A 27,908-nucleotide genomic window follows, 5' to 3' on the forward strand; every position below is an offset into this window, starting at 1 on the left:
TTTCCTATAGGCTGCCCCACACTGCCATGCTACTGCATTGTGCCCCACCTGCAGCTTCCAGACCAGCTTCCAAGGCAGCCCTACACAGATTGCATGGCAGCAGTTGAGCCTCGCAGTTACCAATGCGTGGATCACTATGGCCAGACTCTACCTAGTCCAGGAACAGCCGCAGTTGGTGCACCAACCAAAGCTGGCAAAAGGTAAATGGCCATCCTGGCTGGGGCTGACGTGAGCCATAGCACAAAACACATGGAGGACACCAGGTGTGGGGAGGACAGAATAAAGGGACATGTGGAACTGCCTTACGTTTAGAGAGTTCATTGATCTATTTCACCAAGCAATGTTTCCTCTGATAGCAGGTCTTCAAAGCCTCGGGTGGTAGCACTGCTGCCTAAGATCCTTTAACAGAGATTGAATGTAGAATATTCTACATGAAAAGCACATAGGTTTTGCCACTGAGCAAGAAGACGACTAGCAAGTGAGCAGGACAAGGGGGCACTGTGCAGTACTAGTGTTTGGTTCTCTCTGCTGCCCAGTCACTGCAGGGGGAAGGTTGTGCTATGCATGGTTAGTAGAAGTGGTACCTCTTTGATGCTATAACTCACTTATTTCTGGGAAGGAACATGGATATACCAAAAACTTGCAACATGAATGAAGTTGGAAAAGGGCCCTGGCATTTGAGGCTTCCTAGATGGAAACTGCCATCCTGGTTCTCAACAAATTTATGCACATAAATCTTTCCACATGGACCAAGGAGAAAAAAATGAGATTGAAACTAGAGCAGATTCTCTCTCTCTTTCACTTCACTGAGTAGCTGCCTATACTCTTCAACACAGAATCAATTTCTTGCAGGAACTTTTTAAAGAGAATTTTGATAGACGTTTGCCAAAGATGATTTCGATGTAATGTATGAAGCTATGATAATCAAAACCCTCGCCTTAGAAATAGGGAGGCATGGGTAAGAATCCTTCACCTTAAGCTTGCTGCCTAACCCGCCCACCATCTTGCATTCAGTTGCATCTTCTCGCAAGAGACTGCCTTGAAGTCACATCCGCTAATGCGATTCGACAAAAACTGCAAGCTGAAAAATGAGGAAAGGAGCCCATCAATTAAATCAGGGCTCTTCCCTCACTAAAGAACATCAGCCAACCACCAGCTTATTCACATTTTTGTGCAACCAATTATGACATTCAGATTCCACCTTCTCTCCAGGAAGGTGAAAGATGTGTATACAGGGTTCCTAAGTGGTCTAGCATCCAAGTACGGGACAGAACTTCTGCAGCAGTGCTGAACAATGTGCCCTTGGCCCTCACCAGAACACAGTATGGGCTGCAGAAATGAGCGTGGAGGAAGAAAGCCAAGCCACACTCTAGAGAAGCCAAACAGGACACTACAGTAAGCCTTAGAAAGGATGGTTATATTAGACAGTCTCTTACAAACACTTACTCCCTGTATGTGTGCGTATGTGCGCGCACACACACACCAAAATAAATAAATAAATCTGGGCACATTTTCCATTAGGTTGATGTTATTGCCTCATTTCTAAGCCCTGCGCCTCGAAAAGTCTTTCAGATTGAGACAAATCAGCCACTGGTACGGTGCAGAGCACAGCTGCTGCTAAACAAGGGTGCCCATACAAGCCAATAAGTCCTGCCCTTTCAGAGGTACCACAAAGCTAACTGTCTCCGGACTGCTCTCATTAGAACCATCCAGCACGGCATTCGCTTGAGTATGCTGCAATTTCCTCTTTCAAAACAGCGGCTATTTTGACAGCTTTTCTAACCTTATTAGAACACAATCTGTTTACAGCGCTTGTGATGGGGTTGGGAGGGTAGGGAGAGAGCCATAGCGCTGAGACGGGAGTCGAGGTCATACTGACAAATCCTCTGTGAGGGGAGGGGGGGCGCTAGCACTCGCTGCCAACAAGACAGCGAATGCACAGAGAGAGAAAAGCCTCACATTACCATCCCATGTGCCAAACCTAGTTAAGGCCATTTCCCTACTTCCGCCTCTGAAAAAACCCAGCCTTAAGAATGTGCCAAACCAAAGAACGCCAGTTGTCCTGAATCAAAGCCAGCAAAGAAAAGATTTAATAACAACCTCATTATAAGGTTCATTGTTGTAGGACTATTTAATATACAAGATTAACACATCTTATCGGCCAGTTCTGCCGAAGCCTATTATACCCCTCATTAATACATGCACATTGCTACATCATTTACAATGCCAACTTCTCAAGTAACACTGCATGAAAAGAGGGTGTGGAGGCGGAGGAAGAAGAGGCTGCTGCTGCTGCTGCTGCTGCTGCTGCTGCTGCTGCTGCTGCTGCTGCTGCTGCTACGAGTAAATTGCCTTCTTCCGTACAAAGAGTAGACGCTGAAATGTTCCCTATAACTCAGGCTGTCAGACGTCGCTTTGGAGGAACACTTACTTCTCTGTAGAGAGAAACCTGAAGACGGACGACAGCAGCTTTCCTCGGTCTCACAAGGGTTCCTGTCTCCGAGTTATAGCAGGTTGAGAAAGGAAGAGGCAGAACCATTAGCACCGCAATCCCAAGTCATCTTCTGGTTTCCAGCTTTGTTTAGTTTTAACATTTACAAGCTGGTGAATTAAAAAAAAAGGAAAAAAGCGAGATAAGGAGTTCTCTGCCGTCGGGAGCCTTCTAAGGTCAGGGTGTTCAAACAACTTACTCCAGAGTGGTCAATTCCATACCATAATGGGTTTGGGAAGACACTGAGCCCAGTATGCAGAGTCCTTGACAAAAGCAAGGCTAATGAAGAGGCCTGCCAGGTCATATCAAGCTCATCTAACCCGGCACACACTTCTCAACAAAGGCCAGACGTCCATTTCCAACAAGCACGGACTGAAGGCAATAGTTGTGCACCACACTTTGTCCTAAACAACCGGCATACAAAATGTCTCTGAAGGTGGTGGTTCTATTTGGCCAACATGCGTAGTAACTGAGTGATGCAGAACAAGAAACTTACTTTTGTCTTTTCTGAACTGACGGTCAATTAATCTATGTACTAGGGTGGTCACGATTCTACAACTTCAAGAGAAAGAGTCTCTTGGGCCTGTAATCATGGCATAGGCATAAAGCATATGTTTAAACCCTGAACCAGCCCCCCTTCTCCAGGCTAAAGGGTCAAATGTCTAAATGCTCTCACAAATAAAATGCTGTTTATACCTACAGAACTAGGGTGCCACAAAGAAGGTTCTAGACTAGCTTTCACCTGACATTCATGTAAAAAGTAGTTTCATGTTATAGGGAGGGATGAAGGATCACCAACCCATTAGCAATCTGAAATGGGTGCCCATCAACAGATAAATCACCAGGGCTTCTGCTGGTCTGTTTAATTATTATTACTACTGTTATTTATTACATTTGTATACCACCCTATGCCTATAGATCTCAGGGTGGTTTATAACATAAAATTGCAATATAAAAAACAGAAAATCAAAAATCAAAACAAAGACAACTAGCTGGAGGTTGGAAGGAGTAGAAATAGCTTTGGAGATCTGGGGTGAAGCAGAATGGGTGAAGGAGGTAGGTGAGAGCAAAGTTCAAGTCAACACAAGAGCTTCTCAGATTTCAATGACATTTAGTGCAACTGACTGCTTTCTCCTTCTCTTTCTATACAACACAGAGAAACCACAATGAATGGCACAGGCTACGGGCAAAAGCATCTCAAATGGAGATTTAAAAACATCCCAATAGGCACTATGATTTGGTGCCAACAAGTGGAAAGTGACCTGCAAGTGCAAATGAGAAGAAGCACAGTACGCAGCTTCATATGTGTCTATTTTAAGTTATCTTAGTAGAACTGCAAAATAAGAGACTGAGCAAGGAAGGCAGAAAAAGGCTCAACTCTCTCTCTCTGTAGGTTTGCAAAGCTCTGGAATCAGCAGGCCATTTTCCTAAGGCACCTCTTTCCACTGCATTTGTTTAGGAGCACAATGAGCGTGCCTCTGAAAATGCCAAGGAAACGTGGGCCCATAAATAATGCTGCATTCCTATTTGCACCTAACCTAAATATTTATGTAGTAATTTAGCAGTTAAAGATGCAAACTCTTTCTTTTAAATGTTACTCCGCATTAAAGGTTAACCACATGATGTGTTTACTATGAGGCTTTTGAATGACATTAAGGCGAGAGCTCGCTTTGGCCAAGCTTCCCGCAAAAAGCGTTGGGAGTTGAAACGAAACCGACACAGGCGTGCCCTCAAATCCACATTCCGCAATAATGAATGAGAGTGCCAAGACCTTTCTAAGCTTCTGCAGGCTCTCCAACTGTAGCTTAGACAAAAGCCGGCAGCACAGCAATTTACAAAGCAGAGGCCATCTTCGCCAGGAGGGCTGAGAACACAAACGTGAAGCAAAGCCTCACTTGCAAACTGGAGATGGGGCAACGCGAGGAAGTCTTTGAGCCAAAATGGGGGTCCCTCGACAAGAGCTGCGAGCCCTTTCTCATGCGGTTTTCTGTACCTTCCAGCACAAAGAGGAAACTCTGCATTCCACTTGCAGAATCAAGAGTATGGCTGTTCGCTATCTAGGCTTTGCTGGACTGGAAATCAGGTGGAAGGGAAATGACAAACTGATTGCCACATCCAAAACTATATTAAAGGTAATGGTACCACTGACCGTTAGGTCCAGTCGCGGACGACTCTGGGGTTGCGCGCTCATATCGCTCTATAGGCCGAGGGAGCCGGTGTTTGTCCAAAGACAGCTTCTGGGTCATGTGGCCAGCATGACTAGGCCACTTCTGGCGAACCATTTACCTTCCCGCCAAAGCGGTACCTATTTATCTACTTGCACTGGCATGCTTTCGAACTGCTTTCGACCACAGTGCCTACCAGAATGAAAACCAAGCAGAAGCAAATCCCAGAACTGAAGGAGCTGTTACGACCCAAATCATAGGATCTTGCCTGACCCATGTTAACATAGTGGTTGGCCACTATGGAAAAAAGAAAGCTGGATGAGGTTGATTTCTACTCTAATTGAAGAGGGCTCTTCTGTAGCCCAATGATTTTCAAATGCCAACACTGAGAACATTTTCTGTGTAATTCCCCCCCCCCCCGCGCTCCTCATCCCCGTACTGCTTATCTGCCTTAGTGAAAACCCCACAAATCTCAGAGTATTTCTGGGGCATGTTTTACAGAGCACACAATGGGGAGCAAGCCAAAACCTGCTTCGCTGCTGCCTTGCACGAAATACATGTGTGCTCTACAACACAGGTCTCCTAGTGGTGGGTCAGGACCTATAGCAGGTCACAGCCTAACCCAAGGTGTCTTCCAACAGAAGCACTACCACCATGCAAATATATGGTAAAAGGTTAAGAGGTCCCCAAACGCATGTTTGGATTAAAAGTGGGTCCTGGGTCTGAAAAAGTTGGAAATACCTGCTCTAGAACATCCCCAGAAGCTGTGCCATTTTTCAAAGAAATCTGTTAATGACTGATGAACTCTTTGAGGAACACCTGGGTTCCTTGAGTCACAGTCTGAAAGCAAGGGGAGATCTCCTTTTCTACCCTGAGATGGATTTATAGCACCTAATGCAACCATGGGCAAATGTTCTCCATGTGTCCTTTAAAAACCCCAAGGAACACAGCAGATGCTGTCATTTTCCCAACCAGCTTATCTCTTTGTCAAACAGCTCCTACAGTGAGTACAGGGTCACACCACCAGCCTGTTCCCTGCAGAGCTGCTGAGCGAAGTGGTCCTTCTTTTTAAAAGGGAAAGAAATGGTAAGCATCAATGTGCTCCCTTTGCCACCGTGGCATCCTTACCTAAAATACAGGAGTTTTCAATCTATGTCACAGCAAGCCTCTCTGGCCCAACAGACAACTAGTTTGAGCTTTCCTAGAGTGTCACAAAGGCAGAGCAAAGATTCAGAGCACATATTCTACAGTTTTATTTAAAGCAAAGATGGGGGACCCTACAGATGTTGCCATACCTTGCCTCCCATCAACCCGGCACCATCGGCCATGCCAGCTGGTGCTGATGGGTTTTGGAATCCAACATCATGAGAGCCTCTGGTTCCACACCCCTGACATAGGAAGTTCTGGAGCATCTCAACACCATACCCATTTGTGCCAAAGAGGTGGAACTCGGATACACCCTATTCCCTTTCCCATAAGGGAACAAACCACATATTAGCTTCTTCCACTTTTCCTTGGCAAATACAGCTTCATGGGGGAATGTGTTAATTTTCACTTCTTACTGATGGGATCTGTGTAAGTCTGTAAGCATAAGCAAACTTCCCAAGCTGAGGAAACCCGTTTGCAAATATTTGCGCTCTGAAAACCACCATTCACTTGGATTTTATTTTCCTCCAGTCCAACTGTATGGAGTCTGAAGGATACTCAAGGCAAGGCTTAAGTGCAAACACTGACCTTTCCAAATGCAATCAAAATTCATCTTGGGGTTATGCGAAAGGAAATGTACAGCACTGTAGCTTATTCAGTAAACTAGGGTGCAGCACACTAGAATAGAAACTGGCCCTCTACACCATTTTGTTGCATTTTTACCCACCAGGCAAGCAATGGAATAGGAGTAAGAAGTACTTTTGCAGGTGGAGGAGGTTGCTTTGGCACGGGCCAGTACAGAGAATACTGAATCAGATCCTCCCGCCCCCGAAATTTTCTAGGTAGTTTGCATCAGCTAATTTGCATTATAAAATGTTCTGATGCCCTGGAGAGTGATCTAATTTGGCATGTTTATTTTACTTGTATTTAGCAAACAAAGCTAAAAATGCTGAAACTGCCAAGCTTGCCCAGTATTGTACTTGCAATTGGCACCCATCCATTGTTTCTAATGAACTCACAAAACGGGGACAAAAAAATCTTCATGGAAAAAATAAAGCATTGGGAAAATGAATTAATCTATCTATCTATCTTATCTATCTATTTTCTATACTGCCCTTCATTTGAGGAACATTGGGCGTTTTACAATATAAAACACAAAAAATATGTAATGTATGTTGCACACCCCATCAGTAGTTGTAGTAATGTGATGTTCTCATTGCCAAAGACGGGACACTTTTTAAAAATAGGATGCTGGCTTCTTTCTTTGGCAGAAAGAAACTGCTCAGATGCCAACATCAATGAAATCTATGAATAGGAGGAGGTGTAGACAATGAATTTCTTTTTAACTTTATTACTTGCCCAATCGAAGACTTTCAGGATGGTGAAAACAATAAAGTTGCAAAAGTTAGGGAGACAAATAAATTAACTGGATTTGTACAACTGGTACAGAATCCTCAAAATCTCAGATTCATGTTTTCTTCTGTTTCTACCCCCAGAGGGGTTTCCATGTTAGTCTCTAGTAGCAGAAATAATCAACGATCGGAATTCAACATAACACTATGGCAATCATTCCATCAGCACAAGCATTCCAGCTTTGCAGTCAGAGCCATTCCCACTCTCCTTCCTCCATGCACTGTTCTGGGGCTTTTCCTGACCCCCGTGCAAATTTTGGGGAACACAGTGTGAGGACATGGGGGAACCGCGCTAGTAGAAGTTGCATTGCAGTGGGCTAGATTAGATTTCCCTTTGGGTCCCTTCCAGCTCCACAATTCTATGATTCAGAGTCCTTGCATAGACTCCTGCTGGCAGGATTCATTACCTGAATCCTGCCCATTGAGCTGCATCTCATGTAGTGGGCTTGTGTCCACAAAAGTTTATGCCATAATAAATTGTTTAATCTTTAAGGTGCCGTAAGAATTAGAATTAGATTGGTTAGAATAATTATAGGCCTTCATGGGTGCAGAGAGGTGTTGGAAAACATGAAGGCAGAGCCTGTGAATGGACCAAAGGATTCATTGAGGCGACTTATGCACCGTGGCATGTTAAAAGTTCACAGCCATGGCCCATGCCAATCTTGCCAGTGACTCCTGTGGGGATTTTTCCAAAGTGGCTGCAGCAACCCACATGCCCTGTTGAAACTAGCCCTAAGTACTTATTAATTGCATCTGAATATATTCTTCCCTTGTTACTTTAGCTTCTCTTATCTCTTCTTCTTCTTCTTCTTCTTCTTCTTCTTCTTCTTCTTCTTCTTCTTCTTCTTCTTCTTCTTCTTCTTCATTTCCTCATGTCTCCTCTCAAGTTGAGACTGGACAGAGACTCCCCCCCCCCAAAAAAAGCCCCATCCATCTATCCATGGAGAAGTGTAAAAAAATGAATTAAAAAAAACACGTGGGTGTGGGTGGGTGTTTGTGTGTTACACATCAGCTTTTTCTTCTTCTTTTATTTTTACTGTTCTCTTATTTTACACTCCTTCATCACAAACAGGTTAGGATAAAAAAAGAGAGAGAATATACCTTAGTTAAGCTCAGGGTTTTTTTTTTTCTATAGCTACGGCAAAAGCAAATATTCCTTTTGACACCATATCCCCAGGTGCTTATAAGGCAAAGTGCTTTATTGCACCTCTTGCTCTGGGAGAAGAGAAAATGAAGCATGAAATAAGAAATATGCTTGCAGAACAATATTCATTGGACACTGATAAGGCTGTACAGAACCAGGGAGGAAAAAGGATTCAGCTTCTCCCTCTTCTTCTCCCCCCCCCCAAAAAATCCAAGCACACACTTTGTGCAGTTTTCGCCAATGGTTCACCAACATACTTCTCTTGGCTTCCCTTGCAGCTTACCTTTCCGGGTGCCAAAGTTGTGTGGATCTTACCAAACCCATCCAGCAGAACATTTTCACACCTGTTCTCCCGCTCAGCAATTTTCCAAGCTGGAGAATTCTTCTTTCCCTGTTGCTTAGCTCTATCAAGCTGGTCAGCCAGAGGTAATTGCAAATGTAGCTGATAGTCTTAAAAGCTCCTTTTTTATTTTTATTTTTAAAGTATTTTATAAAGAAACCCAACTGTGCCTTGCATGAAGATTAACTGCTCTTTCTGCAGGCAACACAAAAGGAGCTTTGAATTGTGTGAGGAAGCCCAGATACACCTACACATGGTCCTCCATAAAGCCATTTTCTTTCTCCAGCTAATAAGGTTAATCAAACCTCATTTCAGACACCGCAGGCGAGCAATCATTAGCCAAATATTAAGGCAAAGACACAGGCAGTTTTAAAACTTCTAGTTTTCCTTGGGATTGATAAATAAGGGCAACAGTCCCTCCGCTTCTGATTCTTATTGTTTTCAGGTAGACAAGCTAGCCAACTTCCAAACCATCTTCTAATTTGAGGGACTAACCAACTTTGTTGAAGGAATGCCCTGACACTATGGGCAAGGGGACCTATCTCAATGGTCCCTGCATCTTCAGCTAAACGTTCTTCCTGTTTGATCTGTCACAACCCCTCCTTATCAAGAACCCTGGATGGGAGGGGATAGTCAGTTTCTAGGTGCCCTTGCTTGTGGACTTGCAAAAACATCTGGCTGCTAATTGCTCTTGAAAAGGAAATGCTCGAACCTTACTCTGGAAGGCAGTTCTTATGCCCTTGCTAGGTAGGAGGGACAGCCTTCTCTACTGCAGCCCAATGACAATTGACACAACTTGTTAGAGTTGCCTAAAACTAAAATGTTCCAAAAGATTGTGTGAGTTCAAAGAAAAAGCCCAGCCTGAGCTAACTAAAAGCCCTAAAGTTCACTCAGGATAGCGTTCACCTAGTACAGTGGTACCTTGGTTCTCAAACGGATTAGTTGTCGAACAATTTGGCTCCGGAACACCGGAAACCTGGATGTGTTCTGGTTTGCGAATGTTTTTGGGAAGCCAAACGTCCGGCGCGGCTTCCGCTTAAGTGCAGAAAGCTCCTGCAGCCAATCGGAAGCCGCACCTTGGTTTTCAAACCGTTTCGGGAGTCGAATGGACTCCTGGAACGGATTAAGTTCGAGAACCAGGGTACCACAGTAAAGATGTTGCTGCACATCCCCTTTCAGGAGGGATTAGCTATTTGTCCAGCCTGGCAGTGCCTCCTTCCCCAGCTGGGCAGAGCAGACACCTGAGTACTACTTTAACTTCAGGTACAAGAGTGGATCTGGTATCAGGCACATGGTACTGTGCCATAACTGTGCTGCCCACCCCAAGACCAACAGAAGCAGAATAAGTTATGCAAATTAAGGGGGAAATTCTGCATGCCTCCTCAATTTATACAGGTTGCAGAACTGGGGTTTTCTTTCCACAGAATTTGGGTACCTAGCTTTTTCTTTTTTTAAGTTTTTAAATACGTGGGGGGAAATAATTTTGAAGTTACATGCAAAGTCAAAGCTTGAAAGAAAATCCAAGTCACCAGGAGATGTTCTTTTTTTAAACAAGGGAAAAAATGTCTTCCAGAGAAAGGTTTGCGTGACTTCCTTCATTTGGATTTAAATTAAGGATTCTTGATTGAAAAGAGCTGTAATTGAGTCAAATCTCAACAGATGCCTTAAGTTCTGCATTTAGCATCCAAGAAAGGCATCTGATGCTCAGCGGGCAACTTGCATATCCTATGGGAAAAGCCAGCTATGAAGGCACCATCAAGGGGTCATTGAATTGTTTGTGCCCCTAAGGCAGCAACTCAAGAGCCTCCTTCTCTATGCAAGGGAAGCCGGCAGTCTCACACCCTCTCAAACTTGAGGAGCTACTAATCCCCACCCTGTGATGCTTTCGCACACTTTCTGGTCCCCTGGGCAAATACTCAGGATGACAGCGATTCTGCCCGCCCACCCCCTTCTCCCTCACTCAAGAGATCTGAGCACAAGTCTTTGCCTCCCCTGTTACAAATGGAGGACAGAAGGACAACACAGTATTGTTTGCATTAGAGTTGGCAATCTAATAAGAAGCCACTATGCCTGGAAAAAAAAATAGGGAAAGGTTTAAATCTTTTATTAGTGATTTGCTTGAATAATACATCAGACTTGCTCTAATGCAATAGACCATGCGAGATACCCAGGGATTTGCCAGGGACTCGCTAGTCAAGAGAGGTTTCATGTAAAAAACCCATACCAAAAAAAAAAAAAGATATAAGTTATAAAAGGAGCCCAGAGATAATCTCAGTAATTTCAGGGCATTTATTACCTACCATTACAGCACATCCCTGACAGTAGTGATGGCTGAAGCACTGGGAATATACAGTACAAACAAAGAAATGCCTCAAAATTGCTGAGCTTATCTGAAATTATTCTCTCTTTTATTGGCTGGTGGGGGAAGGGATGCTTGCATCTGTACCTTCAGTCTCCTTCAACTCTGCTTTAGTCTCATTCCAGGAGGCAGGCAGCCCCTTCTCCAGTGGGAACAAAGTCAAAAGCTCGATTCATATTTTAAATCAAAAGGGACAGAAATTTATGATGCTAACACAGTTGATAAAGCCTCAAATGTCAAAGCATCAGCTAATTAGCAGAGGGACAGTCAGCACAGGGGGTTGCGATGCCTTCACCTGCCTCACACAAAGAAACAGGAAAGCTGTATTGCTGTTTATCCCTTGAACCATCATGGCTAAGCTATTTTAAGGATCCCCAGTTTGAAATTATGAATCCATTTGGTACTGCAAAAATCCAGGATTCTAAGCCATGTTGGCGAGTAAGAAAAACTCGAATACTGCTTATGGAGAACCAAAATGTCATAAATAACTGGAAGCTTTTGAGACCTCCACAACTCTTCGTCTCAAAGGGAGGGGAGTTGGCTGGTGTAGAAGTCTGCACTGAGTCACAGCCCTAAGATGGAACGCAGATGGAAGCTAGCACACATTCCAATGAGGCTCCACTATGCAGGTTTCAGGCCACACCAAGGAATTCTGGGGTGAACAATGGTTGGTTCCCCATTCTTGAAATATAATATCCAGCTGTTGCCTAGACCCACTCTTCAACATAGGCGAAACACCAAGATTCTATAGTTGGTGGTAAGCAGAAGTAAACCATGTAGTTTTGATATTCACAAAGCTGTAGACCAGTGATGGCCAAACTTGGCCCTCCAGCTGTTTTGGGACTACAACTCTCACCATCCCTAGCTAACAGGACCAGTGGTCAGGGATGATGGAAATTGTAGTCCCAAAACAGCTAGAGGGCCACGTTTGGCCATCACTGCTGTAGACTGGTTTTAGATGGCGTCCTGGGTAGATAAAAAAGTCAACAGAAACCTTATTGCAATGTTTTGTACATGGGGCTGCCTATTAAAATGGTCTGGAAACTGCAGTTGGTGAAGAGCAGAGCACCCAAAATTATTAACTGGAACTGGGCAGTTTGGCCATGTTATGCCAGCTGCACTGGCTCTGTTTGCAGGCCCAATCCAAAGAGCTGCTTCTAACGATTAAAGCCCACTTTGATTCCGTTTCCCTAGGAGGCTGCCACCACATGCAACTGTCAAGGCCTTAAGATCCTGTCCACAGCTGCCTAACAAATTGAAGCATCTTTTCTGCTCATTAACCACATTAACATAAACCTATTTATTTACTGCATTTATAAACCATCCTTCTGCCAGGGCACCAAAATGGTTTACAATTTTAAAATTCTAATATATATTTTATATAGAAACCCCTTCTTTCTTCTCATGGGGCTTCTTGGCCTGGGTGTGCCTCATGACTTTGCCTTTCAACTTCATTTTTACCAATCCCCTCAGTTTAGGAAAGCCTCTTCTTTTGAAGTCAAATGTGACCATGTTGGATCTTCTTAGCAAGTGCATATATGTTGGATTTGGTACCACTATGAAACACTGTTCCCAATTGCTCCAACAACACTTGCATCTCATGCTAGGTCCTGGGCACCACTTAAGATTTACCCCAGGGCTGATAGCCCTCTGCTTGTGGTTCTATGACCAACGGTTTTATGGCACTGTCATTAAGGACATCTGGAATCAAAGAAACATAGAACTGTAGAGTTGGAAGGGACCCTGAGGATCATCTAGCCCAACCCCCTGCAAGGCAGGGATCTCAGCTCTTTCTCATGAATGGAACATGCACTCACGTCTATCTCAGGGTAGTTGAAGTCACTTATTACTGCATGTTTTAGATGCCTCTCCTTTATCTCATTTTCCATATCACAATCTCCCTGGGTATTTTGGTCAGGTCCTCAGTACTGCATTATTAAATAACTAAGTAATTCACTACCCACGATTCTGTGGTGGAGACTGTCCCTTTGGGGGTTTCTAGATTGCTGGACTCTGTGCCCTTTTTGACATTCAATGCAACACCACCCCTCGTACACCATCCCTGTTTTTCCTACAGAGTATGTATCCCGAGATAAACATGTCCCACTGGCTCAGTCCACCAGGTTCCAATTATGCCCACATAGGTATCTGTGCTCTCTAAGCACTGCAGCTTGCCCATCTTGGCTTGCAGGTTTCTAGCATTAGCATATAAACACCTATACAATCTTTCTCTCTCCAAATGTCTTTGGCATGGACATGCGGCACTACAGTGCTACGGCCCCTTTGAATTGCTACTGAAAGCCCCTGTATACTCAGTGCTAACTTCTACCCCTCCTCCCCCCCAGTTGGACCACCATAAATATTCTCTCTCACATCCCTGGGTTGTTATCTGCTCCAAACCTGATGCTCCATGGTGCTCTCAGCTTTCCCTGAGCAGTCAGTTTAAAAGCTGCTCTGCCACCTTTCTGATTTTAAGTCTGAACAGTCTAGTTACATCCCGGCTCCAATGGAGCCTGTGCCTCTTCTACAGGCCCAGCTTGTCCCCAAAATGTTCCCCAGTGCCTAACAAATCCAAACCATGATCTCACCCATACAGTGAGACTACTCAACTGTATCTGCCTAGCTAGTCCTGCACACGAAACAAGTAGCATTTCAGCTCTCAACCTTCTACCTAGCAACCTAAAATCCACTTCCAGAGCCACACAACAACATTTTGCCATGTCACAGGTGTCAGGATACAACATGACCATTGACTCCAGTAGTATCTAGACATGTGTTGTGACACTTCCCTCTCAGCTTCTCCAAACCAGGAACCTAAGCCTCAAGGGAACAAATTTGCTCCCTGTACAATGCAACAGGTAGACAACACCTGTTGCCTTTCTATCTAGTATTGTTCATTGTTGGACACACAGCAACAAAAGAGTCCAAAAGCAAGCGGGCTTCTTCTCTTTTTAAGTTCTTCCATCACAATTGTGCCCTGCACTCCTCCCTCTGTAGTTTACAATTGCTATTGGTGTCCTTGTTCCAGCTGCCACCTTTTTTATTGTATTGTGCGCGCACGCACACACACATATCCATATATATGCACAACATTGCAAAGGAAGGTGGTGACTATTCACAGCGTAGTGACGGATACATTGAGCAGCAGGTCGAACAGTACAGTCTTTTGGCAACCAGCTAAGGGAAAAGACAGACTCAGCTCAACATTTTATTGAGTGATGCTTAACACCACCTACCCCAGGGTAGCTTCTGCACCCACCGAAACATGGTATGGACCTAGCAACACCCCAAGCTGGCTATAAAGCCCTAATTCTTTCAGCCCAAGCTGGAGCTGATTCTGCTCTGCACATCTGAAAACTTAACCGCACACTATATATTTTATCATTCTTTTTCCTCTCCTCATCCCCTGATTTCCCCTACTTGTTCTTTCAAGGGCATTCCCATTAGGAACAAACAGTGTTCTCTCCATTCTCTCCCTTTAAAGCACAGGAAAGATAATCATATCAAGAGAAACTTATTACTGTTTTCAAATTGTCTCTGCCTCTCAGCAGGCACACTCTCCAGGCAACGGTTTTGTCGCTACATTAGGACTAATTTTTCTCCCCCTCCAAATGACATTTTGTACTGTGGGTACAGGAGGGAAAAGAGATGAGAGATTTGCAGTCCGGGCTGCAGATGAACCCTCACAAACAAAAACGCAAAACAGGAGAGCTCAGCCCTCTCTGGCCCAGAATAAAAAGGTTCCGCTTAGAAGAAAAATGTTTCCCAGCGTGAAACAGGTGTGTGCGCCTGTATATTCAAACACAATATCCATTTCATGAAGTAGGGTGAAGCCCCTGCTCCTCCCAGGACCTGGATTCATCTTTCCAATTTTTCCTGGCGACCGAAAACACATCTAGAGAAAGAAATATCTCTCGTATCTATTGGGATGGGCAGAGCACACACTGTATGATGCTGCCATCTCGTGTCCAAACCTTTCAATAGCAGAACTCCGGCTGCAGTAAGTGTTGGCTATTGTCTTTTGAAAAATTCAGATTTTGTCATAGGATTTGCAAGTCCCCGTCCCCCTCCCGATCTCGGCCATCTGTTTTCCGTCAGGTTAAAGCAGGAGTGGGGAACTTGTGAACCTCTGTATGTGGTTGGATTCCATTAGCCCTACCGTAGCTAACATAGCCAATGGCCAGGGGTGGTGAGATTTGGGTCACTCCAGGGTTAAAGTTTTAGCAATTGTAAATCAACCTTTCACAAAAATGACCTGAGATCAAGACCAACAGAAGAAAAGTCTGTGCCTTCATATTAATTTGCACCAGACTGAAAAATCTGTAATGTGGCACTGCTAGCGAAGCCCTTACAGAAAGAGGCAGTGTGGCAGCAGCCAAGCCAAGGTTTTAGTGCTTGATCTTCAATACAAGCCCATAGTCCCGCCGAGTTCACTGGGGTTTAAGCAGATATAGTTATGCTGGATTGCAGCCTTAATTCCATTAGAATGACAAATGGGCTTCTAGATTATATTATTCTATGCTATTTGTTAAGAAATGTGCAGTGATAAAAAAAAAGCACATCACTGCTGGCCACAAATCATGTCAACCATGAGAAGATAATGTCCTCTGATAAGCCACTAAAGGTACATAAATGCAATAAATAAATAAACAATCCACTAAAGAAAGCATTTGTGCATTACTGTAGGGTACACACATTGCTTTTAAAAGAGGAATCATTCCCAAATGAGGCTTCTGGGGGTGGGGGCGGAGAGAAGGGATTTCTTAAGATTAGAACTACTTTAAAAGTTTGTCTCTGAAAAGAGTGATGCTGTGAAATCTGTTCAGCTTCTGTTATCCTAGTCTGCACTTCGTAATTTGCGTTTTATTCTATAAATGTGCTTTGATTTGGCAAAAGTGGCGCACAACAAGCAAAACCACATGCTGGTTCCCCAGTCTAACAGGCCAGAACATCTCTGGCTGAAAGGCACGCCGGCGTTGCCAGAAAAACAGACAAGTTATCACAACCAGACAACTGCACAGAGGCTGCTGAACGCACAAAGGAAATTCAACTGCCAAGATGCAGCCGAAGGGAAACGTGTGGCACACAGCACAAGCTCTCCACTGTTCAACCAAAGTCAGCCTTCCTAGAGCTTAAGCCCATTGCTATGAATGATCTTATTTTGAGTGCACAGGGTGCATAATTCCCCGGGCTTCTGCTGCTCTTGCCCAGCACAAAGATCCCACCCGACTCCTCCAGTGCTCGTAAAATACAGACAATGTGAGGGGAGACAGAACTGTTTTCTTTGTCTCTGCATTGGTTCCCCCCTCCCAAAAAAACCCCCAGAAACATTGGGGGGGGGTCCTCGCTCTTTACAGAAAGCAAAAGCAGCAAAGCACTTTATAGGCCTTCCGCAAAAGCCTGGAATCAAGGCAGCCAAACACTCATTTCCCTGACCGGAATTCTGTGCCCACGTCATATAGGAATCAGTGGGCTGGGCAGAGGGAAACCATAAACACTACTAATGAGAGAAAAATACCTGGACTTTTGGGTAAGCATGCACAGGACTGGGTGTGTAGGTCAGCAAGCTCTCAACCGGGACATTCATAGTTTAAAAAACCACACCTGGCTCTACCATTAGTTCACTGGGCAAGCAGCCACCTTGCCTATCTGCACTATAGGGTTGATAATACTGACCTTCCTTACAGGACTACAATAAAGAATTCTTGAAAATGTAGATGAAGCTACTTTAATACAGACAAGGACCTAGCACACAAGAAGGGGAAAGACCCAGAGCTCAGTGTTAGGGCAACGGCTTTTTGCATGCAGAAGGTCCCTGGTTCAATCCCTAGCATCGGCAGGTACGGCAGGGAAAGGCCCCTCCTTTATGAAACCCTGGAGAGCTGCTGCCAGCCAACGCAGACAATATTGAGCTACAGGGCCCAATGGTTTGACTTGATATAAGGCAGCTTCCTATGTTCCTATAAGAGGCGCAGTGCAAATATGCAGCAACTGACCACGAGATTCAAAAGTAAAATACCTCTAAGGGCCAAATTTCTGGACCCTAATCAGTCTCACCCTTCATCTTTTGGATATTCATTAAAGAGGAATTCTAGTTATTGCCATTCCATTTTTTTGTCTTAGCTGACAAACCTTTAACGTGCTCTCATTTCTTGTACGTTAGCACGGCTGCTTCAAGTAGACACTGCAATATATTTTTTCAGGCACTAACCTACAACAAACTGTTGCCTGGGTCCAACAGAAAGAGCTCCCCCCCCCCACTCTTCTATGCCAAATAAAAGTTTTCTCACTGACAGCTCACCATCCATTTAGAAAGAAATCTGTCTAAATTCAGTTTAACGCATCTCCACTAGGCAATAACCAGCCAGGATGTTATGCCTTGTCTGAATGAAAGATTTCTTTAAAACATCACAGCCTATAGACTCAAACAGATGTTTAAACTGAAGTGGAATAAGATCCTGCTTCAAACGACAAGATTAGATTTTCTGGATTCCCTTCGGTTATGCGAAGAATCAGCGTCCAGTACATAAACCTACTTACAGAAAATATCTTACTGCTCCAGAGAGAGATTAAAGCTGGTGCTGGGAGGGCGGGGGGAATCCAGGAAATCAAAAGACAAAAGCTAGGGAGAACATCTGTACCAATATTCATAAAATCATGTTAGACGGGTTAATACAACAGAGGCATCTGGAGAATTTATGGACCTAAACACGATTAAGAAAAAGAGAAGAACGAACTCAGAATACCTGCTGGGCCTGTGAGAAGGAGAAGGGAATTGTCTTTATATTTATTGAGGTGTAGGGCTAAAGTACAGGAGAACAGCAAAAATATGAGAGCCTAATGTGGTTTCCAATAGCAATGTCAGTGGGAAAAATGTCTTTGTAAGATAGAAAGTAGAAAAAGATTTAAAAGGAAACAAGCTGCTGCCGACAGCATCTTGTCTAAAGTGGAATGGGAATGAGCTTTCCTTCCCACCTCTCAGGCCAAAACGCATTGCTCCAACCACACAGTCAAGAACACAGAATGCAGCTCCCAAATCCTGAAGGATGTGCATTCCTCCTCTCGACTCTCTTTTGTTCAAGTGCACAAAGGGAACTGGCATAAGGAATTCACATGTATATAATATCTAGAATTTGAGAGAAGTCAGTCCTTCAACAGCAGGGCTGAGAAGCAGAGTCTAAGCCTAGGTTTTACAACATACACCTTTAAAAAATGAAATATGGTTTGCTGTGATAGCTGAATTAAACTGGGAAGCAATTGCCTGGTAAGCAAGAGGGTGGAGAGGGGAACACGAGTTGGGTGCAGGTTTCTGCTAACCCTGGTTTGGTGTGATGTCTAAACAAGCAAGCCAATGTCATGCTCTGCATCCAGAGGTTGCTGCATCACAGATATAGGAAGTAAGTTAACAAGTGTGCTGAGATTATGGAAAGCCAACCCAGGCAGACTGGGATCTGGAATAAGATTAAATTAACTGAAATATCATTCAAGCCAAAGGAGCGAAAATAAAATTAACATTATGAAAAACAGGGGATTCAGTATCGGGTTAACATTTTGTATTCTTGTTGAAAAGTTCTAATTTATTTTTAAAGGCTAGAGGCGTTGATTACTAGTGGTAGTGGGAAACCAAGCCAGAGACCATGAGCTGGGAACAAATCTCATGTGCCATGAGATTTAGTGCCCTGAGCCATCACCTCTGGTAATTCCTGTAGTAGAAACATCCAGAGATTTCTTTTTTTTCCTCCACAACTATGTCAGCTAGAATGTTGCTCAGCTGTTTAAAACAAAACAAAAAAGGCCTTGCTTACTTCCATATAACTTACCATAAGATCACAGGAATAGTGTTGAGACAATGCCGAAAGTAGGTTATAGACAAAAATCTACATAAAGTGAGTTATGTTTCAGTTGACAATGTCCTCCTAGCTACTTAACTGTGTTCTCTGCTATCACCAACAGTGGAGATACCTCCAAATGTCAGAACACTGAACTTGATGATATACTATCCTGAATGGGTCCTGGCACAATGCAGCGTGGAACGTCTCCAAGGGACAGTATCCACCGAGGTGAAACGTGCATCACAGCATCTGTGAGACTATCTGCTACATCCTTCTTCCACAATGAGAGGCTCGTTCTTCCAGGGAAGTGTTTTTGGCACTCAGATGAGACAGCAAATGAGAAAGCAACCAAAGCTATTAGTGGCCTGCATAGAACTTGTTCAGCATGAAGAAAAAGGAGGAGGAACCGTAAGTCATAAGTTACATGAATGGTTGCCTTAAGGGAAATGGAGGCAAATAGCTCCCCTCATCTAAGGAATAAAACTGCTGCTTTAAGTTATTTGGGATGGACACCAAGAAGTTTTTAAGAGATGGGGCAATAAATCAAAAGTCCTCCTAAGAATCAGCACAGAATCCAGCAGGCAGGTTTCTGCTAATTCCAACCAAACTGCTAATTCCAATTGCATCATTTATATTATAGGATCCCTACCTGGAAAAAAAGGCCAAATAGTACCAGCATCTAATTCACATCTTACGTTTGGAGATTATAGTTTCTGGCTTTACCCTAAGACAAAGGCCTCCTATATATGTGTGTGTAAAGTAAAGTTACCCCTGACCATTAGGTCCAGTCGCAGACGACTGTGGGGTTGCGGCGCTCATCTCGCTCTATAGGCCGAAGGAGCCGCCGTTTGTCCAAAGACAGCTTCCAGGTCATGTGGCCAGCGTGACTAAGCTGCTTCTGGCGAACCAGAGCAGCGCATGGAAACGCCGTTTACCTTCCCGCTATAGCAGTACCTATTTATCTACTTGCACTTGACATGCTTTCGAACAGCTAGGTGGGCAGGAGCTGTGACTGAACAATGGGAGCTCACTCTGTCGTGGGGATTCAAACCGCCAACCTTCTGATTGGCAAGCCCAAGAGGCTCAGTGATTTAGACCACAGCGCCATCCACGTCCCAGATAGATAGATAGATAGATAGATAGATAGATAGATAGATAGATAGATAGATAGAAAAAAGTAGAGGCTGGAAAGAGGGTAAACAGGGTGTACATGAAAGGATATTTTGCACGAGTTTGCAGCCATTTGGGCTGGGGAGCTCCCCAGAGTTTGGGCAGGGTTGCTGAGGAATACTGCAGCTCCTTTGTTCCACTAGGTTGTCCCTGGAGTTCCCTGGCACCTTCAAAATCACATATAGGGGGCATTTGCTTAGCTCTGTCCGAGCTGTAATTAAAACTGCAACTTAAACTAAAAGGACAAATAGTTAACACTCTGAGAAAAGGGAGTTAACAGCAGTTCAAAACAGTTCAAAGCAAGTTACAATTTGCTTTTTAAAAAACTGCTTTTCGAAAATATTTGTATTGCTTTGGACAAAGTCTGAAAAGTTATGTGACATATCAAGTTTCTTTGATAGGAGAGACTAATAACCCAAGCAAAGTTACATAATATAAAAATGGAAATAAAATTTAATATCTATAATTTCATGTTTATGTGTGCTTGTCCAGATCACAAAAAAGTGATAGCAAAACCTAAATCAATATGACCTGCAAAGCTGGGATATTAACCAATGAAATGTCTATTTTCAGACTGGTCCCAGGGAAATTATTACAACTGGTTACAGAAATTAAAGATGTGTGAAGGTGCCTTCTGATAAGCTCAGGATTATTGCCATAAAATATATTTGCAGAATATAAATTATTCTATGTTCTCAGGTGTTCCAATGAGATATTCTAAGGAGGCTTCTTTCAAAACATTTAACACTTATTCCATCGCTTTTGAGGCAATAATGTTAGGGTTGTCAGCTTTATTGACAGACATCAAAAAGCTAAGGAGAATTAAACATGTAAGACTTAATCCTGTATCACTGCTTCAATGTAGAACAAAACTGCAAAAATGAACATTTGAAGAGCTGCAGAGCACATACTGTATCTTTTACAGCATTTTATCTTAAAGATGAATATAATAAACAAGTTATTTCGGGACTGAGACGGGTGTTCTCCAGCCAACTTTTTTTGCAGAAGAAAAGGGTTTGCAGGTGGCAGAAACATTTCCCATATCAACACACACACACCCCAAAAAAGCTTGCCATTTTTATACAGGTTTGCTGCTGTTCACAGCCCCACTTGACTACAGCTTCTGTATGAAAAATAGCCCTGCTTCTTAGTAACAGTGACATCACACAGCTAGATTTGGCAGTGCTAGATGGCCCCAAAATGTTAAAAAGCCGCTTGGGGTTTTAGCAGGCTTGCTGTCAACAGGGAAACATGCTGAGAGAGAAAAATGGCACATTTACTCCAGAGGCAGCTTCCATACTGGAGTTGAGAACCTCAAACTGCTTCTAAAACCAGGCAAAGTTTTGACCGGAACACTTTCAGTAACTCTGGTATCATGCATCTCTAGCAGTTAACCAGTGGATTTTAAGATGCAGAGTTTCCCCCCTGCAGCAAATCAACCATGGCTGATGAAACTTGGAAAAACATGCATGATGCTGTATAAGGAGCCTAAATTTTGAAACATGCGTGTTCAAACTGTGACACAGACAGGGCCAATGTTAGTATCTACATTAATAAGCTGCTTACAACTTGGGCTACAGAATCTTAAGGGCTGATTCGCTCAAGTGCTGGGCGTCTTATCTGTATCCTGAGATTGGAGCGGGGGGCGGGTGAGGGCTCCTTGTTGAGGTGTGGCTCATTTTGTGGCAATACAGGAGCCTTTCCCTAGAGCATAGCCCCAACCGTGGAACTCCCCCTGCCTGGAAGCACAGATAACAGCAACATGACTGGGCATCCGATTCCAGGTTAAGATACTTTCACCCATGCTATTAGTGGAATGGGTGTTACGGTATTCTGAACTGCTCCTGCATTTCTTCATGGTTATGGAATAATGACAGTTGTGTTGTAGATGTTGCAATTTTCAGAGAATAGCAGACTTGCAAGAGTTGCAAGGGATCTAGTCCATCCTCCTGCAACGCAAGAATAATTTCCACTGCTTTAATGACTTGCTCTGTTTAGTGTTTTGTAAACTGCCCTCAAATCTGCAACTGATGAAGTGTGGTTTTAAAATCAAGAAAATAAATTAAATACTAATATTGTGCTATAGCAGGGCTAGCTACGTCCCAGGACCTAGGGCAGAATATGGCCCTCCTAGCTTCTCTATATAGTCTAAGGGATTCATCCTGGGCCACACCACTTGCCAGCCTTCCTCCAACCCTTCCTCAAGTGCTCAGCAGTGGCAATGCCTTTCTGCTCGTCTGGATGGAATGTGTGTGAGCTCAGGTGTACATACAAGATGCTCACACCTCTCTGACTTTTGCATGTCTGTAAGGCAACCTACTATAGAAAGGAAAGAGTCACGCACTTTTGCATCTGGTTCAGCCCACATCTAGCATCCAGCCCTGGTCACGTTGCCCCCCTCCTAGCATGCAGCACTTAGGCAGAAAAATGCAGCCCACCCCCAAGACAGAGTGTTTGTATTTCAACAAAGTAAGCTCTGGAAGAGCAGCAGTGGCAGGGGAGGGAGCAGATAATTCACTTCCTGGTCACCTGAATTCACCTCCTGGTCAAGGCAAGGTCTGAAATGAGAGTTCTCTGGTTCAGGGCTCACCATCGTAACCACTGCACCTCAACAGCTGCAAACATGATGAACCTATCGGAGATGCTTAGGCCTTGCATAAATCACCTGTTTTGGCTAAACATGCGCCATTCATAGGGGCTTAATATAGCAAAAGCTAAAAGCCACAGAAACCAGACAAGCCATACATACAAGTTTGCTCATTACCCTTCATGTCCCACTCTGCTGAGGAAAAGCATATGGACTTTAACTCTGTTCCTTACTTGATGTCAAAACCCGGAACCATTCCAAACTTCGTTACCCCTTAATATGATTTTAAGCAAGCCCTTTGATGCCATTTTAACATAAATTTGGATAAGTATGCCTGTTTATTGGATTCTTTTTACGATCAGGCCATAAAGCCTGGTTCATACAGTATCTTCATCTCTAATGATATTTGTCTAATTAGGAGATCATTAAAGAACTGTGCTCAGTAAGATAAGGCTGCCATATGGATACATTTAAGCAATGTAGTGATGGAAACTTGAAAGAGAAATCCAAGATAGGATAGTCTAAATTGCATATGGATAAATCTTGAATTAACAGTACCTTTGATTTGGAAGATTGTCAGTCATTTGCAAACCTAAATTGATTTAATTAACGCTAAGTGTGAGAAGCACATGACCTCTGAAGCATTTCTGTGAGATCTGTAGTCACACAAAAAGGAAAAAAGCACCCAACCAACAGTCACACAAAGAGCTAGTATAGTGTGGAGGCTTAAAGCTCAAACTTCACACTCATTTACCTGGAAGTAAGACTCACTAAACTCAAAGGGACTTACTTCTGAGTAGAACTTGTATCAGCAGAAAGGGTTCATTCTGGATACAATATGAGTTACTTCTGGAGTAAACATACATAGGCCTCTCCTTCCTTGGAGGTTTCTAAGCAGAGGTTGGATGGCCATCTGTCAGGGAAGCTTTAGCTGAGATTCCTGCATTGCAGAGGGTTGGACCAGATGACCCTTGGGGTCCCTTCCAACTCTACAATTCTATGATTCTATACTCTGCAAACCAGCAAAGTTCCCATTTTCAAATCTGCCTGTTTCATGAGGTCACAAAGTGTCTTGGGTAAAGCCACAACCCCGACAATCTGTGCTATTGGGCTGATAAGGCTGACCTACTTTGTGACCCTAATGTAAAGAATTTTAAAAATGTAAGAAAAATTGTTGAACACAATCCAAACCATGACATACCACACGAGAAAGGAACAGAACCACGGTGGAACAGCGCAGGGCCAGAACCAACAAGAATCCCCAGATTTGTGTTTTCCAAACTTATCTCAGGGTTTTGGAAGACTGAAGATTGACATGATAGCTAAATGGCAAGTTCAGAATCAACATGCCTCTAAACACCAGGTGCTGGGGACAATGCAAGAGAAGATGCTTGTCTCTTTTCCCCCAAAGACATATGGCTAGCCTCTGTTAGGACAAGAGAGTGGAACAAAACAGAACCTTCAGTGTGAACCAGCAGGTCAGACCTTACATTCTAATAACCCAGGAAGCACCAATGGCTTTTATTTAATGCTCAGAGTTTAATAGTTGTTGTTGCTGCTGCTGTCCTTTGCTAAACTGAATACAGAGGTGGCTGCTGCTGCTGCTGCTGCTAGCCTCCTTGGTCTCCAGCTATTTGTGCACTTTTAATATCATGTGCTACTAAGGAGGAAAAGGGAACTCTGTTATGAGTATGTGTGGTGGGTGGGTGGGTGTTGTGCCTACTTTTAAACCTTTCACTGTACAAGTAAACCCGTAATTGCTTGACTCAATTTCTGCAATAGCCACAACTCCATTTTGCAGACCAGGTTCCCCTGGGGTAAAATCCAGTGAGGCACTCCCTGCAGGAGAAGCAGATTTACTGAACTCCTCACTGCAAGAGTAATCCCATATCCCTATCTGGCTGCTGCAGTGTGCTTCCCAAGACACCAGTCCAGGAAGGGGTGAAAACTTGTACATACACAATTCATGCTCTAGCATTCAAAGCTGAGACCAAATGGAGAACTGTGGCTGGGGACCAACCCCATTGTTCCCAACTCACATGATCAAGGCAAAGCGTGAATAAACAGGGGAATGGTTTGAACTGCTCTGACATACATTGTCTCCTTTCGGTTTCTTCCATCTTGCTGTGGAATGCAGCAGATGGGCTCCACTCCTCAGAATGGCCTAGGCAGGTGAAAGGCTACCAATCACTAATTTTGCCTTCTACCCAACACTAATATCCCAACTGTAGAAAATGAACTGAGAGGCAATATTCTCCTTTACTTGGTGGGATGGGAAATCTACTACTCTCAACCAAAAGAGTTAAATAATCTTCCCATAAGCCCAGCTTTGTGATATCTTCCCATTTCCATGACCATTATTTCAGCTGAAGCCTTCTCCCTTTTTTCCGAGCCCCACAAGAAAAATACAAAGCTGATTCCACTTTCTACAAGTTAATTCAGACCATAGGGAAGAACCCTAAATGCCTACAATACACAATTAAAGCAGCCCCCAAACCTTCAAGCTCCATCACGTGTGAGAACAGGAACAAGAATTTCCAATTGAGCAGCAGTTTTAGTGCTCACTTTTTATTGTGCTGGAGGATTTAAGGGAGCACAGTAGGAAACTTGGTATACAATACATTGAAAGCTACTGCACTAGCAATCCAAGTCTATTACTGCCAAATTAGCTGCATTTCGAACATCTGTTTAAAACTTTGGGATGACACCAAATGAAATAAAGCCATTCACGCACGACAGCAAGTGCTTTGGAAATTCAGGGAGAAGAGTGGTGATTAGATGTAAAGTTTGCCAAACACACAGTTCAATAGCACTAACTCCTCTGTATTGCTGCATTCAATGGCTAGCAAAGACACCCCAACTATGCCAGCACTAGTCCCTCGGGAAAGAAATGTGTGGGGTTCAATCTACTCTGCGTAAATGCTCATGGTGGCACAATGGATAAATTCAACCTAATATCAGGCATAATTATTGACTGCCTGAAGTTATCCCAGAGACACATGGACAAGTTGCAAATGAACTAGCAATCCACTTCAGGGGCAATCCCAGTAACTGGACCCAAAAGAGAACCGCATCAAGAGGCATGTTATCCCCCTCCAAAATAGGCAGCTTCAATACATGGCATGGTACACTTCTGTTTTATTCTGATGTACATACCTATGTTTTTGACATCTATACAAATGAAATCCAGTAATCAATATACAGCATTCCAAAACCTGGCAGAGTTGAAGAGTCCAAAGGAACAGACTGCCCAAAACAGGGCCACTGAGGTGGGGATAATATACACACACAAGAAAAAAAAAAGGTCTCAGCTTCATCTTGGAAACCATAAATACCTCTTCTTACTAAACCATACATTCTGTTTAGATAAACAACCAATTTTCTCAGCGGTATTTAACTTTTATGGGGCACTCAACTGTTTTGAATAGGAAATACATCCCAGCCATTGGCAGGCTGTTTCCTTTACACCTTTCCAATCTCTCACCTAAAGGCTTCCAATCCATCTCTGTTTCGGGCCCATCAGCTGGCCTTTTTGCCTTCCTTTAAATACCTCCACTCACTGTATTTCATGTACAGATTGGTAAAAACACATCCACACCTCCGGCATGGGAGTGTCGTACGGGGGACAATGATGAAGAGGGCAAGCCTCCCAAGTCCATCCCCACAACTAATATGTGTAGACTATCTTGCCACTCAGCACCTGAGAACCAAGTACAAAATCCACATGAGCCATGTGAATTATGGAGAAGAGCAGAGAGCGGTGTTTTCCTTCATAGGCATGTGAAAAGAGCCCTGGTCCTTCTCCAGTGACCTCACTTGTGTCACTGTAGAGTAGATGTACTTGGTATATATACCCAGTGAAACATCCTGAGAAGCCAACTGGGTAAACTGAGCCCCCAGGGTTCCCACTCACAGAGAGAGCCAAATGTAGGCTATAGGCATGCCCTCAACTGGTGGAGAGCCTTGTGGACAGGAAACTCAAGGGACAACGGAGGAGACAGGACACAGAGCCCCACTCTTCCGCTTCATGCAATGATCAGTGCTTTAACGCAGAGTTACAGTGAAGTATTCAGAGAACTAACTCTCTTCTCTCGCTATTTACAGTAAAGTTTGAATTTTCATTCCCACAATTCAGCAGCAGCCTTTATCAAACCTAGCTTTTAATAGAGAGGAGTTCTCTTGCATTATGGAAATAGAAGTTTGAGGACACTTAATTTAAAAGCTATTCCAGGCAGACCAGAACTGACAGCGCCCAGAATCTTTACATGATGAACATACGGAAAATCAGACGCCACAGCGGTAGAGTACATTTCTATTAAAGTTCAAGAACCGGGGGGGGGGGGGGGTTGAATAAAAAATAACTCTCCACATGGTTTGCACCAGGAGCTAAGCACTTGTTGGAATGGTTGCTCCTGCTGCTGCTGCTGCTGCTGGATTTGGCAGATGGTTCAGCATAGACACCTATTCAGTCTCCTCACGTGATTTTAACATGCACTCCAGAATTCTTAGAGATTACTGAAAGAACAAGGCCATTAAATTTATGAGCACTCAAAACAACTTGTCTTAAGAAAAGCAATACAACCAGGACAACTGACTCTTCCCACAATCATATACCAAACAAGTGTCAACTTTCATACTTCACGGAGGCAAGAATTTGAGTTTAAATGCTCAAAATTCTAGAGCTGGGAAACTTACATTAAAACCTTTTTCTGGAAAAAAAATCTCAGGAAGAAAGATTCAAACCATTTTCTAGTAAAAAGGAACTCAAAATTCATAGGCCTAAGTCACTGTGGAATGTACATCACAATTCTATGGAAGTACAAGAAATGGTGTGATTTAGGGCATTAATTCAGCTTTTTAAATATATATTAAGAATGCAAGTTGCTAGCCCTGACAATCTGTGGATATATGCTTGAAAGTGTGGGGGCAAAGCTCCCTGAAATCTCAGAAGCCATATAGGTTTCTAAGACCATTTTCAATTGTAGTAGTATTCAGTGGCCTTCACAGTTCCCCATGACCAGCAAAACAACAAAAAACAGCAGTTGTGTTGATTTGTCCAATTGGCTTGATATTTACAGGTCATTGCATTCACTTCAGGATCTACTTATGTATTCTTAGGGCAGCGTACACATAGCCTGGCCTAGAGAAAGGAGTGAATTTTTGTATCTCCAAATCAAATTGCAACAAAGAAAGAAGTTTCCTTTCAGTGTCAAGACTTGGTGTGCTATATTCTCAAGTTGCTTGACCTATGACCGTAGAGTT

The 27,908-nt window shown here is 43.5% G+C and overlaps 1 protein-coding gene and 1 long non-coding RNA gene across 6 annotated transcripts in view; both read right to left on the bottom strand.

Annotated features, from left to right (window-relative positions):
* Positions 1-27,908, bottom strand: part of KIAA1328 (KIAA1328 ortholog) — a 198,921-nt gene that overhangs the window by 127,634 nt on the left and 43,379 nt on the right. The gene's annotated exons all lie outside the window — the stretch shown is intronic.
* Positions 1-27,908, bottom strand: part of LOC132592815 (uncharacterized) — a 44,614-nt gene continuing 16,706 nt past the window's right edge. Inside the window, exon 2 of the long non-coding RNA XR_009558340.1 lies at positions 1-27,908. This exon is cut by the window's right edge and continues 8,972 nt beyond it. This is a non-coding gene — a long non-coding RNA (uncharacterized LOC132592815).

The sequence above is a fragment of the Zootoca vivipara genome, chromosome 11 (assembly GCF_963506605.1).
Source record: "Zootoca vivipara chromosome 11, rZooViv1.1, whole genome shotgun sequence".
In the NCBI taxonomy this organism is placed as follows: Eukaryota; Metazoa; Chordata; class Lepidosauria; order Squamata; family Lacertidae; genus Zootoca; species Zootoca vivipara.